Source organism: Oncorhynchus kisutch, linkage group LG5 (genome assembly GCF_002021735.2).
Source record: "Oncorhynchus kisutch isolate 150728-3 linkage group LG5, Okis_V2, whole genome shotgun sequence".
Lineage (NCBI taxonomy): Eukaryota > Metazoa > Chordata > Actinopteri > Salmoniformes > Salmonidae > Oncorhynchus > Oncorhynchus kisutch.
In genome coordinates this window covers 13,658-32,525 of record NC_034178.2, presented here as the reverse complement: position 1 = coordinate 32,525, position 18,868 = coordinate 13,658, and the positions used below count along the sequence as shown (strand labels likewise).

The 18,868-nt window shown below is 44.3% G+C and overlaps 1 protein-coding gene across 1 annotated transcript in view; it reads left to right on the top strand.

Moving 5' to 3' along the window:
- LOC109876744 (PTB domain-containing engulfment adapter protein 1) overlaps positions 1-18,868 on the top strand; it is a 34,108-nt gene that overhangs the window by 1,918 nt on the left and 13,322 nt on the right. Inside the window, exon 2 of the mRNA XM_020469133.2 lies at positions 15,862-15,950. The gene's annotated coding sequence lies outside the window, so the exon portion shown is untranslated. The remainder of the gene's footprint in view (positions 1-15,861; positions 15,951-18,868) is intronic.

Genomic DNA, 18,868 nt, shown 5'->3' with positions numbered 1-18,868 from the left:
CAAGTCTGTCTGACAGCAGCACCCTACTCAGCTGTCAGAACACATTGATTCTCAAAGTAGGAGGAAGCTTAAGCACCCGGTGAAGAAGTTGCAACTCAAGTGAATCCATAGTAATACCTACTGGCTCGTTATGGTTCTCTACTTTTATGTAATATTCCATATTAAGGTGGACTTCATAGACCAGTAAATGGATGCTGTTTTTGACTGTGCAATACACCACATAGCTCTATTATACTTGTCTGGACTTGCAGGCTGTTGAGGGTTTTACTATACTGTAGTTTTGGCATTCTCATTAGAAGGATAGCGGTTTAATTTGCTGAGCTTGATTAATTGTTATTTCATGAACTGATATTAATTACGGGCTGCTGAACAGTTTGGCGATCAATGCTCTATAATGAAGATGCTTAGGCTAATTAATTGGTCATGTGGGCTGGTGAGAGACTCGTCCTGAAACGATTGATAGTAAAAGAGTGATGCTCGATAGTGTTTGGCCGGCTGCCAATATGAGCACCTGTATTAAACCACTTTCAAATTATTTTGTCACTCAGCCCAGAGAAAATGGAATCAGATTAGTTTTTATTGAGACTGTTTGGTCATGAAGGCCTATGTCTGTGTGCTTTAATCTGTTTTTTTCCTGATTGGAAAGATGTGGCTTGTGTTAGTCAGCAGTACCTATACCTCTGAGTGATTTGTTTCAACATTTTGTTAAAAGTTTTAAAAAGATTGACATCACACAGCGCTGTTAATTCAGACTCAATACTTGAGTTATAATATTTAATTCTTTGCTCATATAGAACGATTTGTGACTGGCCATAGAAATATGATCTATAGATTCTATTTCTATGCGATTGGCTCTTTCTAGAGTCTGGAGAGAATTATGCTTCTGCATATAAATTATAGACATTTATTCATCTCCATTTTCCACTTGATTGGAAAGCTTTATTGATTAAAAAAATGAGCAGCACAAAATGGGACATTTCTCATTTATGAATTGACTTGTTTTAATGGCGGCAGCATCTCATTAAAAACGCCTGAACTGCCTTCACTCATTCATTATGGAGACTGCTGCAAGTTCTTTTGAAAATGGTCAGTTAAACAGTTATTTAAAGTTAAAGGAATCAAATGAAATCAAAGTTCAAAACAAATCTAATAAACTGTTTTTAAAGTACACACTCCAGGCTCAAAGCTCATTGCCTTTAAAACGAATTCTGGAAATAAAGACAAACTCTGCAGCGATTTGATTGAGTCCCCAGAACACTGTGGCTCCACACTGACCTTCCTTTAGGGAAATACAAGGAGTGTTTAGACTGGACTTGTTCACCATCCATGCATGAATGGAATTGGATGTCGTTTCCCAATTAGCTTATGCGACTATGTTGGGTTTCCCAGTGAGTGCTTTGAATTAGATTTGAATTCCACTTGAATTCCACAGTGGGCCAACTTCACTGTCATGCACATATTTCACTGTCTGGGAGACAGTATATCAACTGATGTGCTCCAGAAGTCAGAAGTGTAACATTTATGCAATACACAATGAGGAACTGTGTGTGTAGCGTGTGCATAGTGTTTTCATACGCATACTTTGGATACATAAACATTGTTTCGATCATAAAAGATAAGATATATATCAGTGTTTAATATGCAGTAATTAAGCAATAAGGCATGAGGGGATGTGATATATGGATAATATACCATGTCCAAGGGCTGCTCTTTTCACGAAGCAACGCGGAGTGCCTGGAGACAGCCCTTAGCCGAGGTAAATTGGCCATATACCATAAACCCCCGAGGTGCCTTATTGCTATTATAAACTGATTACCAACGTAATTAGAGCAGTAAAAATAAATGTTTTGTCATCCACCTGGTATACGGTCTCATATACCACGGCTGTCAGCCAATCAGCATTCAGGGCTCAAACCACCCAGTTTATAATGGTGAATAATGTTGCTTTCTCTCAGTCTCGACCATAGTTGTCAATGAGGTATGAGCACAATACTATTGTTCTACTACTCTGTCCTTAACCAATCAAATCAAGAGAATGTGTCAAATCAAATCTTTATTTGAAGTGCATTTTAAATTGGAACACACTTAACATTAAAACAACCAAATGAAGGAGAAATTAGCTCTTTAATATTGGTTGTTTCCAGTCACCAGTATAATGATCTAATTCATCCTCATGGTATAGTGAGTCCCTGTACACTGCTCAGTCATAATTCTCTCCTGAGGCAGAAGCACATTAATCACCTCATTGCTTTGGTTTGGCAGGTGTCCTTCCTATGACACACACAGATTAATGATTTAAATAACCCAATTGATCTGCGTAGAGTAGGCTAAAAAGACCGTGTCCCAAAGTAAGCAGAGAAAACAAATGAAATGGAAATGTTGACAGAGTGAGAAGTCATGGTAAAACATTAAACTGGCTGTTTCAATCTTGTTTTATATTGTTGTGAAGAACAGTTTTAATTGTTTTGTTAGTGAGCGTATTGAGTCTGTGGTCCCACTTTGCTGTAATCCAATTGGCTTTTCTTCTAAACAGGTCAGCCATATTGTTTGAGTGGAAAAGCCTGAAACCCCAAATCCTGCCCTCCTTTGACTCATATCATTCTAACCAGACTAATATTACTCTAGTTTCTACCGTATCATGATGATCCTAACCAGACTAATATTACTCTAGTTTGTACCGTATCATGATGATCCTAACCAGACTAATATTACTCTAGTTTGTACCGTATCATGATGATCCTAATCAGACTAATATTACTCTAGTTTCTACCGTATCATGATGATCCTAACCAGACTAATATTACTCTAGTTTCTACCGTATCATGATGATCCTAACCAGACTAATATTACTCTAGTTTCTACTGTATCATGATGATCCTAACCAGACTAATATTACTCTAGTTTCTACTGTATCATGATGATCCTAACCAGACTAATATTACTCTAGTTTCTACCGTATCAAGGTGAATACCTTCTCTTTCTTTGATACACACTCTACCCCTGCATCAAATGCTGAAGAAAAGTAAAAAGGTACTTCAAATGGAGATATGGCCAGCAAGATGGATGGCAGAGCACAATGGATCACTTCTCTAGGACACTCAGGGAAGAGGAACAAAAGAAGTTCACCCTTGAGCTGAGTCATGTGAATATGATGTACTAGTGTTGTAGAAAGGAACTCTAAGGGGCCAGACATAGTACTTGGGAGTCTGAAGTACAATGATGTTTCATCCAGTGTTGCAGTAGTTCTCCAGGTGCAGGAGATATTTAAGTTTAGCCCCCAGTGGTTTAATGTAGGATCTCGGCAGAGGGGGCTCTGATCCAAGACCCGTTCATTAGAGTGCAACTTCTCTTTGAAGCACATATGATGACCTAGGAATGTGGAACTTTAATGATTGGGAAAAAGCTGACCGTAGACCAGAGTGCTCTGATTGGATTCCCCTCTGCCTGAGGAGCGAGGAGGGCTTTTAGTTTGGGATCTGGGTAGAGAACTGATCTAGGGTCAGTTCAATGTGTTCTCGAACATCTCATTCTAAATGAGCATGGGCATTAATATGGAGATGGTTCCCCCCTTTGCTGCTATAACAGCCTCCACTCTTCTGGGAAGGTTTTCCACTAGCTGTTGGAACAGAGGTCAGGGCTCTGTACAGGCCAGTGAAGTTCTTCCTCACCGATCTCAACAAACCATTTCTGTATGGACCTCACTTTGTGCACAGGGGGCATTGTCATGCTGAAACAGGAAAGTGCCTTCACCAAACTGTTGCCATGAAGTTGGAAGTACAGAATCGTCTAGAATATCATTGTATGCTGTAGCGTTAAGATTTCCCTTCACTGGAACTAAGGGGACTAGCCCGAACCATGAAAACAGCCCCAGACCATTGTTGTTCCTCCTCCACCAAACTTTACAGTTGGCACTATGCATTGGGGCAGGTAGCGTTCTTCAGGCATCCGCCAAACCCAGATTTGTCCGTTGGACTGCCAGATGATGAAGTGTGATTCATCACTCCAGAAAACACGTTTCCACTGCTCCAGAGTCCAGTGGCGGCTAGCTTTACGCCACTCCAGCCGACACTTGGCATTGTGCATGGTGATCTTAGGCTTGTGTGCGGCTGCTCGGCCATGGAAACCCATTTCATGAAGCTCCCGACAAACAGCTTGTGTGCTGACGTTGCTTACAGAGGCAGTTTAGAACTCGGTAGTGAGTGTTGCAACTGAGGACAGACTATTTTTACACGCTAAGCGCTTCAGCACTCGGCGGGTCCCGTTCTGTGAGCTTGTGTGGCCTACCACTTTGCGTCTGAGCCGTTGTTACTCCAAGACGTTTCTACTTTACAATAATCGCACTTACAGTTGATCGAGGCAGCTCTAGCAGGGCAGAAATTTGACTTGTTGGAAAGGTGGCATCCTATGACGGTGCCACGCTGAAAGTCACTGAGCTCTTCAGTAAGGCCATTCTGCTGCCAATGTTTGTCTATGGAGATTGCACGGCTGTGTGCTTGATATGTATACACCTATAAGCAACGGGTGTAGCTGAAATAGCCAAATCCACTAATTTGAAGTGGTGTCCACATACTTTCGGGTATGTAGTGTATCTCCCAGCACCCACCTCACCCAGACCTCTGTTTGCAACACTGGGTGGGGACCACTGCTTCACAGAAAAACACTGAGGGTGCACTTCAATAGCCATAGCTTGGCAGTGTGTGGACACAGACCAGGGTAATGTTGAGGTATGGGCAGGTCTAAAATAGATCAAATGACTTCACAGTGCTGTATTTGTATTAATGAATGATTAGATCTGTTATTCTGTTAATAAAATAGGACATTACGTGATACACCAGATCAGTATCTCAGCAATTACAATGCTTGTTTTAGACTGGGCGGTGTGCGTGTTGCTCAATTTCCTTTCGCGTTGGAGAAACAGGAAGGGATTTCCGGGGGCTGACAGAAATGGGACTTGGGTCTGATTTGAACCAAAATCCTATATGCCTGTCTACCACAGGATATAAAATCCATCTTATCATGGCCTGTCTGTGTGCTTTGATCCAGTTAATGGATATCAGTGGCTTGGTAATGTTTCACAATAGTCTCATATACTGCTTTCACATAGGATTTACGGTATTTTGTCTGTAAAAAAAAATTGGGCAAGGTTTATATGAATCTCTTACAAACAGGCCCATTTTTACCACATACTTGCCTGCATATACCTTTTATACCTCTGGTGGTGGTTCTAGTGGTGTTTGTGGTGTGCAGACGTGGGTGGGCATCTATTTTAATAAATCCATTGAATACTGTATACACCATGAATTTGTTTAGGCAGGTCCTAAGAAACATAAGACTAATAAAATGTATTTTCATAACAATAGAATGGCATATTTTGAGTTTGTTACATCCAAATAGAATGAAATCAATAGTTATTATTTTGTTCAATAAATAGACAAGACACACCGACTGGATCACAGTGAACACACACATATTTTGTAGTAAGAATATAATGAAATATAACAGAATAAAATACTACTAATATTTTCCCCACAGCAACGTGTGTAACCGTTGTTATGTAAAAACGGGATATTTGGAAACAGAGCCCGAGGCAAGCCCATTCTTTTTTCATCCCATTAGTAATAGCAATCTATATTTTCAAAAGTATGTGAATCTCATGTTCATATTTAACAACCTCTGCAGGCTTTTGGAGTTGCCTTTACGCTATCGAGCAAAATAATAGGCCTACGCTTGATTTAGGCTACATTATTGCATGCTAAATGTTTCTGATCAGTGATAGATGAGCATACAGATGTGACAATACAGAGGCGGATGCAAGATGCAAGCAACGATGGTTTAATGAATACAGTTTACAGCAGCAACAGGACAGACTGACTCTACTCAGACGGAATCCAACCCAGGGACTAGGGCGCATCTTCCGATGATAGCGTGCTGAGAAATCCAGGGGAGTGTGTCCGGATGTGTAGGAGGGAGCACAGCAGATAATCCACACAAGGGCGATGAGAGATGAGTACGGACACACGACACAAACTCAGAGAAGTAACAACGATCTGACAACAAGAAACACTGGTTACAGAACATATAAAGGGAAGATAAGTGATTCCAGCTGGCACAGACAATCAGGCTGAGATTGGGAACCACGCCCACACAAACACGGGAGAGAGAGAGAGAGAGAGAGAGAGAGAGAAAGAGAGAGGGAGGCAGTGGATTCATGAACCGTGACAATACCCCCCCCCCTAGGAACGCCTCTTGGCGTTCCCAGGCGAATTTACCTGTCGATTGAAATCATCGATAAGGGAGTGATCCAGAATGTCCCTAGCAGGTACCCAACTTCTCTCCTCCGGGCCGTAACCCTCCCAGTCCACCAGGTACTGGAATCCGCGTCCCCTCCTTCTAGAGTCCAAAATACGATTGACAGAAAAGGTGGGTTCCCCATCAACAAGTCGTGGCGGCGGGGGAACCGGGACCGGCGGGTTAATGCGTGCCTGAAACACAGGTTTTATTTTAGACACATGAAAGGTAGGATGAATTCTCCTATACGCCGGAGGAAGCTTGAGCCGGACCGCCACCGGACTAATGATCCTGGTGACTTTGAACGGGCCGATAAATTTGGGGGCAAGCTTGTTCGAAACGGATCGGAGTGGAATGTTCTTAGTAGAAAGCCACACTCTTTGGCCAACGACGTATACCGGAGGCTTCGACCGGTGGCGATCGGCCTTAGCCTTGGTGCGCGCCCCCACCCGGAGAAGAGTCTCACGGGCTCTGCTCCATGCGTGACGGCACCTCTGGATGAAAGCGTGAGCGGAGGGAACAGTGACCTCGGACTCCGTACTGGGAAAGATAGGTGGCTGGTAACCTAAACTACACTCAAACGGAGAGAGACCCGTGGCTGCCACTGGCAACGAATTGTGAGCGTACTCAACCATAGAGAGTTGTTGACTCCAGGAAGAGGGATTCTTAGAAACCAAACATCGCAACACTCTCTCCAAATCTTGGTTGGCCCTCTCCGTTTGACCGTTGCTCTGGGGATGAAACCCTGAAGACAGGCTGACACTCGCTCCCAGTAACCTACAAAACTCTTGCCAAAACTTGGACACAAATTGGGGCCCCCTGTCAGAAACTACGTCCATCGGCAGGCCATGTAAGCGAAAGACGTGATCCACGACAGTTACCGCTGTCTCCTTGGCAGATGGTAATTTAGGCAAGGGAATAAAATGAGCCGCCTTCGAGAACCGGTCCACCACGGTCAAAACAACCGTCTTGCCCTGGGAGGGCGGGAGGGCGGTAACAAAATCTAGCGCGATGTGGGACCAGGGTCTCGAAGGGACCGACAGCGGTTGGAGTAACCCATCTGGGGGTCGATTAGAAGTCTTCCCAGTGGCACAAACCGAGCAAGCCAAGACAAAACTGTGAATGTCACGAGCCATCAGTGGCCACCAAAAGCGTTGCTTAACCAAAAAGCTAGTGCGGCTGACTCCTGGATGACACGCTACGTTGGAGCAATGTCCCCACCGAATAACATCGGACCGACACCCCTCCGGCACAAACAACCGATTAGGCGGGCAACCGGGCGGAGGCGTTACCCCTTCTAAGGCCGTTTTGACCCTCGATTCAACCTCCCATGTGAGTGTGGAAACCACTAGGGTCCCGGGTAGGATGCACTCGGGAGTGGATGGGCGTTCGGAATGGTCAAAAATGCGAGAAAGGGAATCGGGTTTGACATTCTTGGAACCCGGGCGATACGAGAGAGAGAAGTCAAAACGTCCGAAAAAGAGTGCCCACCGCGCCTGCCTGGAGTTGAGTCGCTTGGCGGTTCTGATATATTCTAAATTCTTGTGATCGGTCCAAACTATAAAAGGTACCCCCGAACCCTCTAACCAATGGCGCCACTCCTCCAGTGCTAACTTCACTGCCAACAACTCTCTGTTGCCAATGTCGTAGTTGCGTTCCGCAGGTGATAACCGATGGGAAAGGAACGCGCAAGGGTGCATCTTGTTGTCAGAAGAGGAACGTTGGGAAAGTACCGCACCTACCCCCACCTCTGAAGCGTCCACCTCCACCACGAACTGACGCGAGGGATCGGGAGCAATGAGGATGGGAGCCGAAACAAAGCGGCTCTTGAGTTTGGTGAATGCAGCCTCGGCTGTATCGGACCACCTGAACGTCACTCTGGGGGAGGTTAAGGCGGTAAGAGGAGCGACTATCTGGCTAAAGTTGCGAACGAAACGCCGGTAGAAATTGGCGAATCCCAGAAACCTCTGTAGGGCCTTACGGGAATCTGGGCTTGGCCAATCCACCACAGCCTTAACCTTGTCAGGATCCATGCGAATACCTTCAGTCGAGACGATGTAACCTAGGAATGGAACGGATTGTGCATGAAAAATGCATTTCTCCGCCTTGACAAAAAGTCCATTCTCCAACAACCTCTGAAGCACTCGTCTGACGTGCTGAACGTGTTCCTGGAGAGAAGAAGAAAAAATCAGTATGTCATCCAGGTAAACATATATGAACTGATCAATCATATCTCTCAGCACGTCATTGACGAGTGCCTGGAAAACCGCTGGGGAGTTGGATAGCCCAAAAGGCATGACCAAATATTCGAAGTGCCCTCTGGGGGTGTTAAACGCGGTCTTCCATTCGTCCCCCCCCCTTATGCGGACCAAATGATATGCATTCCGTAAATCCAACTTAGTGAACACGGATGCTCCCTGTAACCTTTCAAAGGCTGAGGACATCAACGGTAAGGGATAGGTATTCTTCACTGTGATGTTATTCAACCCACGGTAATCAATGCAAGGACGCAGAGAACCGTCCTTCTTCCCCACAAAGAAGAACCCGGCCCCCGCTGGAGAAGAGGAAGGACGAATGAATCCAGATGCCAGAGAATCAGAGATGTATCTCTCCATAGCCTCCCTCTCAGGAACAGAGAGTGAATATAACTTGCCTTTAGGCGGAGACTCACCTGGCAATAATTCTATTGCACAGTCATAGGGACGATGCGGAGGAAGAGAAGCAGCACGGGACTTACTGAACACCTCCTTCAGGTCGAGGTATTCAACGGGCACGTTAGACAAATCCACTGCCTCCTCTAGAAACACAGAATCAGACACAGACGAACAAGCAGACACCAAACAGGACTCAAGGCACTTGTTACTCCACATGGATATAGAGTTATGACCCCAGTCAACTCTGGGGTTGTGTTGGGTGAGCCAAGGGTGGCCGAGAACTAATGGTGCAATGGGTGAGTCCATGAGTAGAAATGATAGTGTCTCAGTGTGATTGCCAGAAGTGATGAGTGTGATAGGTTCAGTGGTGTGAGAAATGTTAGGGAGTTCTTGACCATTGAGAGCGTTGACGGATATCTTGTGCGAGAGTGAGGTGATAGGAATCTGGAGTTTGTGAGCGAGCTTGAAGTCCATGAAATTACCCTCTGCTCCTGAATCCAGTAAGGCTTGGGTGTCGTGCGTGTGGGTGGCCCATCTTAGTCTTACCGGGAGGAGAGTAGATGATGAGGTCTTCTCTGTGGTGACACCACCCGATAGTAGCCTCAAGCTTACTACCGGGCCTGATCTTTTACCGGGCAGGAGTGGATAAAGTGGCCCGCTCTACCACAGTAGAGACAGAGTCCTTGGGATCTCCGCCTCTCCCTCTCTTCCCGGGAGAGGCGAGCTCTCCCCAGCTGCATGGGTTCGTGAGCGGAGGCTGAACTGGCCGTGTTCCCGCCGCTGGCATGCCAGCCCTCCGTGTCGTTATACGGTCTGTTAGGGCATGCTCGGTGGCCAATACGACTCAGACGAGCGTCGACCCTCAAGGCTAGTTCCACTAGTCCATTTAAATTCCTGGGAAGGTCCAGAACATAAATCTCCTTCTGGATCCGGTCCTCCAGCCCATGCAGGAACATGTCCCACTGCGCCTCCTCGTTCCACTGACACTCTGCGGCCAGAGTGCGGAATTGGATGGAGTATTCCGATACTGAACGGTCTCCTTGGCGAAGGTCAGCGAGTAGTCTGGCCGCCTCCCTACCCGCCACGGCCCGATCGAAGACCCTTCTCATCTCCTCGGAGAGTGTCTGGAAAGAGGTGCAGCATGGGTCCTGGTTCGCCCACACCGCCGTTCCCCAAAGAGCCGCTTTGCCTGATAGCAGTGTGAGTACGAATGCTACCTTAGACTGTTCACGGTTGAAGGTCCGTGGCTGCAACGAGAATTGCATGGAACATCTCGTAAGAAAAGCTCTGCAATAGTCAGGATCACCTGAATAACCCTCTGGTGTCGGTAGCCGTGGCTCTAGCTGGGAATCCGGCTCTGGCGGGGCGGGTTGAACTGCCGATGTAGGTGGCGCAGCGAGACCCCTCAGATGTTGTAATTGTTGGGTCAGCTGGGATACCTGCGTCACAAGGCCTTGTACTGCCTGACCTGTGCTGGAGATGTTCTCCTCTTGTTGATCCATTCTCGTGATACTGCGGGAAATGAATTCGGTCAGACTCGTTGAACTCGCTGCATCCATGGTCTGGTCAGATCGTTCTGTGACAATACAGAGGCGGATGCAAGATGCAAGCAACGATGGTTTAATGAATACAGTTTACAGCAGCAACAGGACAGACTGACTCTACTCAGACGGAATCCAACCCAGGGACTAGGGCGCATCTTCCGATGATAGCGTGCTGAGAAATCCAGGGGAGTGTGTCCGGATGTGTAGGAGGGAGCACAGCAGATAATCCACACAAGGGCGATGAGAGATGAGTACGGACACACGACACAAACTCAGAGAAGTAACAACGATCTGACAACAAGAAACACTGGTTACAGAACATATAAAGGGAAGATAAGTGATTCCAGCTGGCACAGACAATCAGGCTGAGATTGGGAACCACGCCCACACAAACACGGGAGAGAGAGAGAGAGAGAGAGAGAGAGAGAGAGAGAGAGAGAGAGAGAGAGAGAGAAAGAGAGAGGGAGGCAGTGGATTCATGAACCGTGACAACAGAGCTATACCACCAATTTATTTGCCCAGCCAGAGAATTAACCTCATGTACAGACAGAGATTGCATGAAACAAAATCACATCGATTAGCAAAAAAACGTGTAGGCTAATGAACACATAGTTAGTCATCACTTCTTGTAGGCTATTTGCTGCTGTTTTTCACTAAATGAACATGACATCCACTGTCCCACTACTAACTTTACCATTGAACTGGGTTGATGGAAATATGGTGTTTTCAGTGCATGTAGATTACATGAGGTACAGTATGTCCAACAGAGAACACAGAACACTGCTCAAACAGAGCCCTTCTCCTTTGATCTCGTTGGCTGTTGTCCGTCTCAATGTATTCCAGCCCGGAATCCGCTGGGTTCTAAGGCATTGTTGGATTTGGAATGTGTGACTGTTCAGGCCAGTGGAAGCCTTGTGTATGGAATCTGCTGTGTGATTGTCGTGGTAACGGGCTTAGTTGAGCTTGGTGTTTGCAGGAGCTAGATAGCAGGGGCTGGAATAAGGCTATGGTTGGAGCCTTGGCATCCATTAGGAGCTCAATGTTAGTCCTCCTTCCCCCTCAATGGGTTTCTGTCGTGTTCCTGCTGCAGTTATACACTACAGTATCACTGAAACATGAGTCCTTGTGGCATACATACAGGCCAATAAGGGGTTCTCTCTCGCTCCTACTTTTGAATTGTTTGTATTTTCCTGTCCTCTCTCTGACCAGAGTGGTGAGTTTATGGTGATGGATATTCGGTTGGAGCGGGAAGGAACTGCATTACCGAGATATGATAGCATAATAAAGCTGTCATCTCTGTAGTAAATGTGTTATGGAAATGCGTTGTGGCAGGAGAAGACAAAGGAAGCGACCAACGCTGTGTTATGTAGGCGGAGAGATGAATGACCTGGTGAAGCTACAGTTTATCTTACAGTTAGCTTTTATAAGGAAAATATAAATCTATTGTGTGGGTAAATACAGAGCTATATATAGCCCTAGTTTCCCTCACAGTGCTACCTTACTGTAGAATCCTCTTTATTGCTCATCTAGACAAGACCGGTATGATACGTCTGGCATATTGATTGGTCTCCTCAATGCTTATATCTGGGTTGAATATTAATGAGGAAATATTAGTTTGCATAATAGACATGTAATAGAATCCCCCTGAATAGTCTACATACAATACAACAATACAAGTACTTTATATTCCAGTATAACTGGCCAAACACCATTCGTCAAGATAATTGACCTACATTTGGTAACAAAGGCGAGAAACATTATTTTCATTGTTTGGTGTCGCCCCCACCCCGACTGCTTAGAGAGGGTTTTATATTATTGTTATTAACAGTGCTTAACAGTGGAAATATAGGTCAATCTCTACAAAACCAGACACTCTTTCCAATGCTCTAGACATGGTCATAAATCCTGTTTTGAATAGCTTACATTGGTCAATGTTTAAGGTGGCTTATGAATCATCATTGTAAGAGAAAGGGATAATTGAGGAAAGTTAGGGTTATTGGTAGGTTTAGGGTTGAGCTGGGGTGTGGACATGAAGCTAGGTTTAGGGTTGAGCTGGTGTGTGGACGTGAAGCTAGGTTTAGGGTTGAGCTGGGGCGTGGACGTGAAGCTAGGTTTAGGGTTGAGCTGGGGTGTGGACATGAAGCTAGGTTTAGGGTTGAGCTGGGGCGTGGACGTGAAGCTAGGTTTAGGGTTGAGCTGGGGTGTGGACATGAAGCTAGGTTTAGGGTTGAGCTGGGGTGTGGACATGAAGCTAGGTTTAGGGTTGAGCTGGGGTGTGGACATGAAGCTAGGTTTAGGGTTGAGCTGGGGTGTGGACATGAAGCTAGGTTTAGGGTTGAGCTGGGGTGTGGACATGAAGCTAGGTTTAGGGTTGAGCTGGGGTGTGGACATGAAGCTAGGTTTAGGGTTGAGCTGGGCCAGGGGGTAAACCCATATTACTCACGCACTCTGTAAAATAAACAACTATTCTCTTTTCCTGTCAGTCTGTAAATACTCTGCCTGCAGGTTCAATGTTAGGTATTTTGAAGCAGTATTTGTTCCCTTAAAGTCTCTGCTTCAACTTATCTTGACTGTCATCAGGTGACATGGGTAATCGATCAGTTATGTCTAGAATGGCTCTGGCAAAACACTATTTGTCATACAGAAGTGTACCTAAAGTTTTTCTCTGACTTGCACCATCCAATTACATTTATTAAAAGGGAATTTTCTGTCCAGAACCATTCACCTGTCAAGAAATAGACAGTTTTGTCATTTTAAATTAGAGACTTGTGTGTTAGAAGGTGCAAAGAGCGGGTCTGGCTGAGTGTGTTTCCAGGGGTCCCCTGAGGGGGTTGACTGGCTATAGGGAGAGGGCCTGGCTGGGTGTGTTTCCAGGGTCCCCTAAGGGGGTTGACTGGGTACAAGGAGCGGGCCTGGCTGGGTGTGTTTCCAGGGGTCCCCTAAGGGGGTTGACTGGGTACAAGGAGCGGGCCTGGCTGGGTAGGTTACATGGTACTGGCCACAGGGAGGGCTTTGGGGGATGGCACAGACTTATCTACTCCAGACAGAGGACTGCAGCTCAGTCTTAACGGGGATAGGGGTTGTCTCAATTGGAAAAATTAGATCTCCAATGTCCTCTGTGCTGAGCTGTTGTTTTCAGAGATGCAGCACAGGTAAACCAATACAGGTATTCACAGGGCCTGGAGTGTTCTGGTCCATGTTGGAGTGTGAGGGAGAGTAGATGATCCAACAAGTTCTGATACGACAGCTTCTACTAGAGGTTGACTGATTATGATTTTTCAACGCCGATACTGATACCGATTTATTGGAGGACCAAAAAAGCTGATACCGATTAATCACAGGATATAATTTTTTACTTTTTTTATGTATTTGTAATAATTACAACAATACTGAATGAACACTTATTTTAACTTAATATTATACATCAATAAAAATCTATTTAGCCTCAAATAAATAATGAAACATGTTCAATTTGGTTTAAATAATGCAAAAACAAAGTGTTGGAGAAGAAAGTACAAGTGCAATATGTGCCATGTAAGAAAGCTAATGTTTCAGTTCCTTGCTCAGAGAACATATGAAAGCTGGTGGTTCCTTTTAACATGAGTTTTCAATATTCCGAGGTAATAAGTTTTAGGTTGTAGTTATTATAGGAATTATAGGACTATTTCCCTCTATACCATTTGTATTTAATTAACTGTTGACTATTGGATGTTCTTATAGTCACTTTAGAATTGCCAGTGTAACAGTATAGCTTCCGTCCCTCTCCTCGCTCCTCCCTGGGCTCGAACCAGCAACACAATGACAACAGCCACCACATCGAAGCAGCGTTACCCATGCAGAGCAAGGGAAACAACCACCCCAAGGCTCAGAGCGAGTAGCGCGTGCTAACTATAAATTGGCAAATCGGCGCCCAATAATACCGATTTCCGATTGTTATGAAAACTTGAAATCGACCCTAATTAATCGGCCATTCCGATTAATCGGTCGACCTCTAGCTTCTACCACCAGGCCATCAGACTGTTGAACAGATAATCCTAGCTGTCTGCCTGCACAGACCTGCACCGTAGAGACTATTTGCACTCTTACTACACATCCAACCCATACACACACTTACACAGACACACAGACACACTTACACAGACTGCTGTTCTATTATATCATATTTATTCGACTGAGTGATTCATACTTTTCAACAACATCAACAGAGACATATTGCTTAACCAGGACAACAGGTTTCTGGATCAGATTCCCTCCCATGTAGAAGGTGCTGCAGAATACACATAAAGAAGAAATGAAGATGGAGCCAGTCATTTCTCTCTCCACAGTGTAACCCTGTTAACTTGCATTGCTGCCTGATTGATCGAATGGACACACAAATCATTTCTCACTGCCTTAAAAACCATACGCTCCATTAAGAGTGTTAGAATGTATACAGCTATGAGAAATGTCTAATGTCTCTTCCATCACACACAAGCTAAATGACGGGTATGTCAGGAGAAGGGGATAGTGAGCCTTAGCCTGTTTTCATCTTTGAAGCTTGTCATGCAAATAACTGTCAAGTCTCCTGTCAGAAGATGATGATATGAACACCAGCCCTGTTTTCACATTACTGAGACGTGTTCTAAGGGACATTGTGAACGTATCATTTATACTGTATGGATAAGCACAGTTAAATGTTTCTGAGAGTTTTGTCTTTGAAATGGGCAACGCGCCATATTATAGATCCTGTAGGGGGGGCCATGTGTTCCCTATAGCCGCTTTCGCTCAACCTCGTCCTCATTCTCTCTTTCTCTCTCTCTTTCTCTCTCTGTCTTTCTCATCTTAAAAATAATCTTTCCCCCTCCCATCTTCAAGTTCTGTCCTATTTGGTTCTGTATGTTCATTGGTTGAATATCTTTAAGGGGAAAGAGTTAAGCCATTTACTGTTGTAGTGTGGGCTGTCAGGTTGCTGTGGTGATGCACATTATATTCTAATGGAAGGAAAATTTTCCAGGAGCCAAATCTCAGCTGGGATTTGATGTGTGTTATTTTCCCTGGGAGAGAAATGGAGAAAATACCATTACTCCATCAGTATTGGTTATAGAAACAATGTCAGGGGGCTTTATACTCTCTACCCCATAGTGTACTACTGTATATACCAATATTGCATAACCTATTATGCTTCATGTTTGAATCTGTGGAGCAATATAGATGCAAATGATTAGAGCCTAGCTTGTCCAATATAAAAATGTTCTTCCAATTTGTAGTCATAATCTTCCAATATTTTATGCTATAAAGAGATGTCATATTATAATAATGTATGGTTACCATGAGAAGATCCTTCGTAATCATGATGGGGATGATAATCAATACTTCCTCTGTTTTTCTCTCAACAGGAGAGAGGGAACTGATGAGTCAGAGGGGAGGATAGATGAGTAACGGACACTACTAGTGGGTTCCAGACACACAAATCCAAACCAAGAAGGTACATTCATCTTCCTCTCGTCACAACATGTTGTTCCCTGAACATTTCATAAAGGTACAGGACCACTCCTGTTCTTCTACATGGAAACGTATTGCATGTGTAAAGGACAGGTAACACAATACTCTACTCAGCAAACTGGATGCAGTTTATCACAGTGTCATCTGTTTTGTTACTAAAACACCTTATACCACCCACCACTGCGACCGGTATGTTCTAGTCGGCTGGCCCTCGCTACATATTCGTCGCCAGACCCACTGGCTCAGGGTCATCTACAAGTTCATGCTAGGTAAAGCTCCGCCTTATCTCACTGGTCACGATGGCAAAACCCACCCAAAGCATGTGCTCCAGCAGGTGTATCTCACTGATCATCCCTAAAGCCAACACCTCATTTGGCCGCCTTTCCTTCCAGTTCTCTGCTGCCTGTGACTGGAACGAATTGCAAAAATCGTTGAAGTTGGAGACTTTTATCTCCCTCACCAACTTTAAACATCTGCTATCTGAGCAGCTAACCGATCGCTGCAGCTGTACATAGTCCATCGGTAAATAGCCCACCCATTTTACCTACCTCATCCCCATACTGTTTTTATTTATTTACTTTTCTGCTCTTTTGCACACCAATATCTCTACCTGCACATGACCATCTGATCATTTATCACTCCAGTGTTAATCTGCTAAATTGTAATTATTCGCCTACCTCCTCATGCCTTTTGCACACATAGTATATAGACTCTTTTTTTTCTTCTTTTTTTCTACTGTGTTATTGACTTGTTAATTGTTTACTCCATGTGTAACTCTGTGTTGTCTGTTCACACTGTTATGCTTTATCTTGCCAGGTCGCAGTTGTAAATGAGAACTTGTTCTCAACTAGCCTACCTGGTTAAATAGAGGTGAAATAAAATAAAAAATAAAATATTGTTCCAAATGGAGCTCTGAGTGTCAGTTAGTGAGCATTCTTTAGTCCTGTCATGTTCCCTGATTGGTCACACGCAGTATGTGCTACAGATGTGGGATGGTAATTTGATCACCCTTTTCAAGGACAACTTTGCTCCAATGCATAACATTTAAAACTAAGTGTATTTGAGGTTTAAAAAGGCTTCTGAAGTTTGTAATTTCCACTTTTAAATTTTAGACTTTAAATTTATCAACCCCTACAAAAATGTCCATGAATTATAATCCACATAATAATTCACATTTCCTCTTGTTGAAGGATTTTTTCCCCCCCTGCTTTAGCAAACAGTCTCAAATTTAAGATCCGACATACAGGTCTTTATTTATTTGCAGTCCGGTACAGTATGTGCAACATTAATACCAAGGCCAAGGAGCTGAGTATGTCTTATAGTAATGGTATAGCTGGGATATGTTCTCCCTTGGTTAGAAAAACAAGTCTTAACAGTGCCATCTTCGGCTTTGACAAATGTTTCTCAGAGAGTACTGAACTTGTAAAGTTCTCTCTTCTTTCTCTCCTTCTCTTTCTTTCTCTATTTTTCTTATCCACTGGAAGTAAAAAGCAGGACCATAGTTTTAAACTTAGTTTAGTCTGTCCTTGCCCTCGAGGGCTTGTATTTTCTCAGCCTCTGAGAGAACCACTTCCCCTAGGAAATCAATGCTTGACAGTAAAATATGGTCACATTATGAATGTCTCGGTCTGGTATTCCGTGGGTAAAAGTCCTTATCATGCAAAAACAGCCATGAAGATTAGAGTGAAATTATTAAAAAGGGTTTAAGCCTTAAACGGTTCACCGGGAATCACTCAGTGAGATTTATAGACCTGCCTCATTATACTAGAGTGCTTTGTCTTGTCGTCTCTCACACACACACACACACACACTTCTCTACAAAGCAACGAAACGACTAGCTCAAGAACTTTAAGAGCGGCAGACATCAGTCATGGCCTCAAATCAACTTCACATAGCATAAAGGCACACGCCACCCCAAAACAACAGAACTACACTTCCCCCTCCAACCCATGATAACCTATCAGAAAGGAGAAGAGAAAAGAAAACGGGCCATAGTGTTTGAAACACCCTCCTCGCCGCCTCGCACCCGGCACTTGAAACTGCCAATCGGATTTAGAATTTCCGCATGACTAAAGTAAGGTTGTGTCCCTTAGGGCTCTGGTCAATAGTAGTGCACTATATAAGGAATAGGATGCCGTTTGAGACGCAGTCCAAGTAATTAGTATGAATGCTATTCTAATCTGGCTAATAAATGAGCACAGTAAAATAGGTTAGTTAAAAGGGGCAGTCAGCAGATTCCAGCCCTATCCCTCAGCCTTTTTACCGAAACAGTGGTGTTGTAACAATTGTTCCAACTGCAGATTGCCCCTTTTAAGGGGGTTCTGAGTACCTCTCTGGGAGTAGCTATGAATCTAATAGCCTTCATTAGTCGGAATGGGTCCCTGATGGACACACACTGTTGTCTTCCTAGTTCACACATTCGTTTCCAAGAAGTGTCTGGATCATCATTTGAGTAGACAGTAGAGGCTAAATCCTAACTTCTGTCTAAGCTGAATTTTCACTTAGTCAGGCATTGATGTCAATGGGAGACTAAATATACATTTGACCCCAGTGGAATTTAGGATACTTGCATATGTGAGAACATTTTCTTGATGACTAACAATTGGGTGAAAAGTATTTGAGAAAACCAACCGATGTCTTTGAATTCTCTTCAATTATGTCAATTGATTCCGTCAATGGCTTTTCTAACGATGCATGTCATAGCTTAACACATGCTTAACACCCCAGCCATCCTAAAATCTAAACTTGATGCCCTCAATCTCACACAAATTATCAATGAACCTACCAGGTACCTCCCCAAAGCCTTCAACACGGGCACCCTCATAGATATCATCCTAACCAACTTGCCCTCTAAATACACCTCTGCTGTCTTCAACCAAGATCTCAGCGATCACTGCCTCA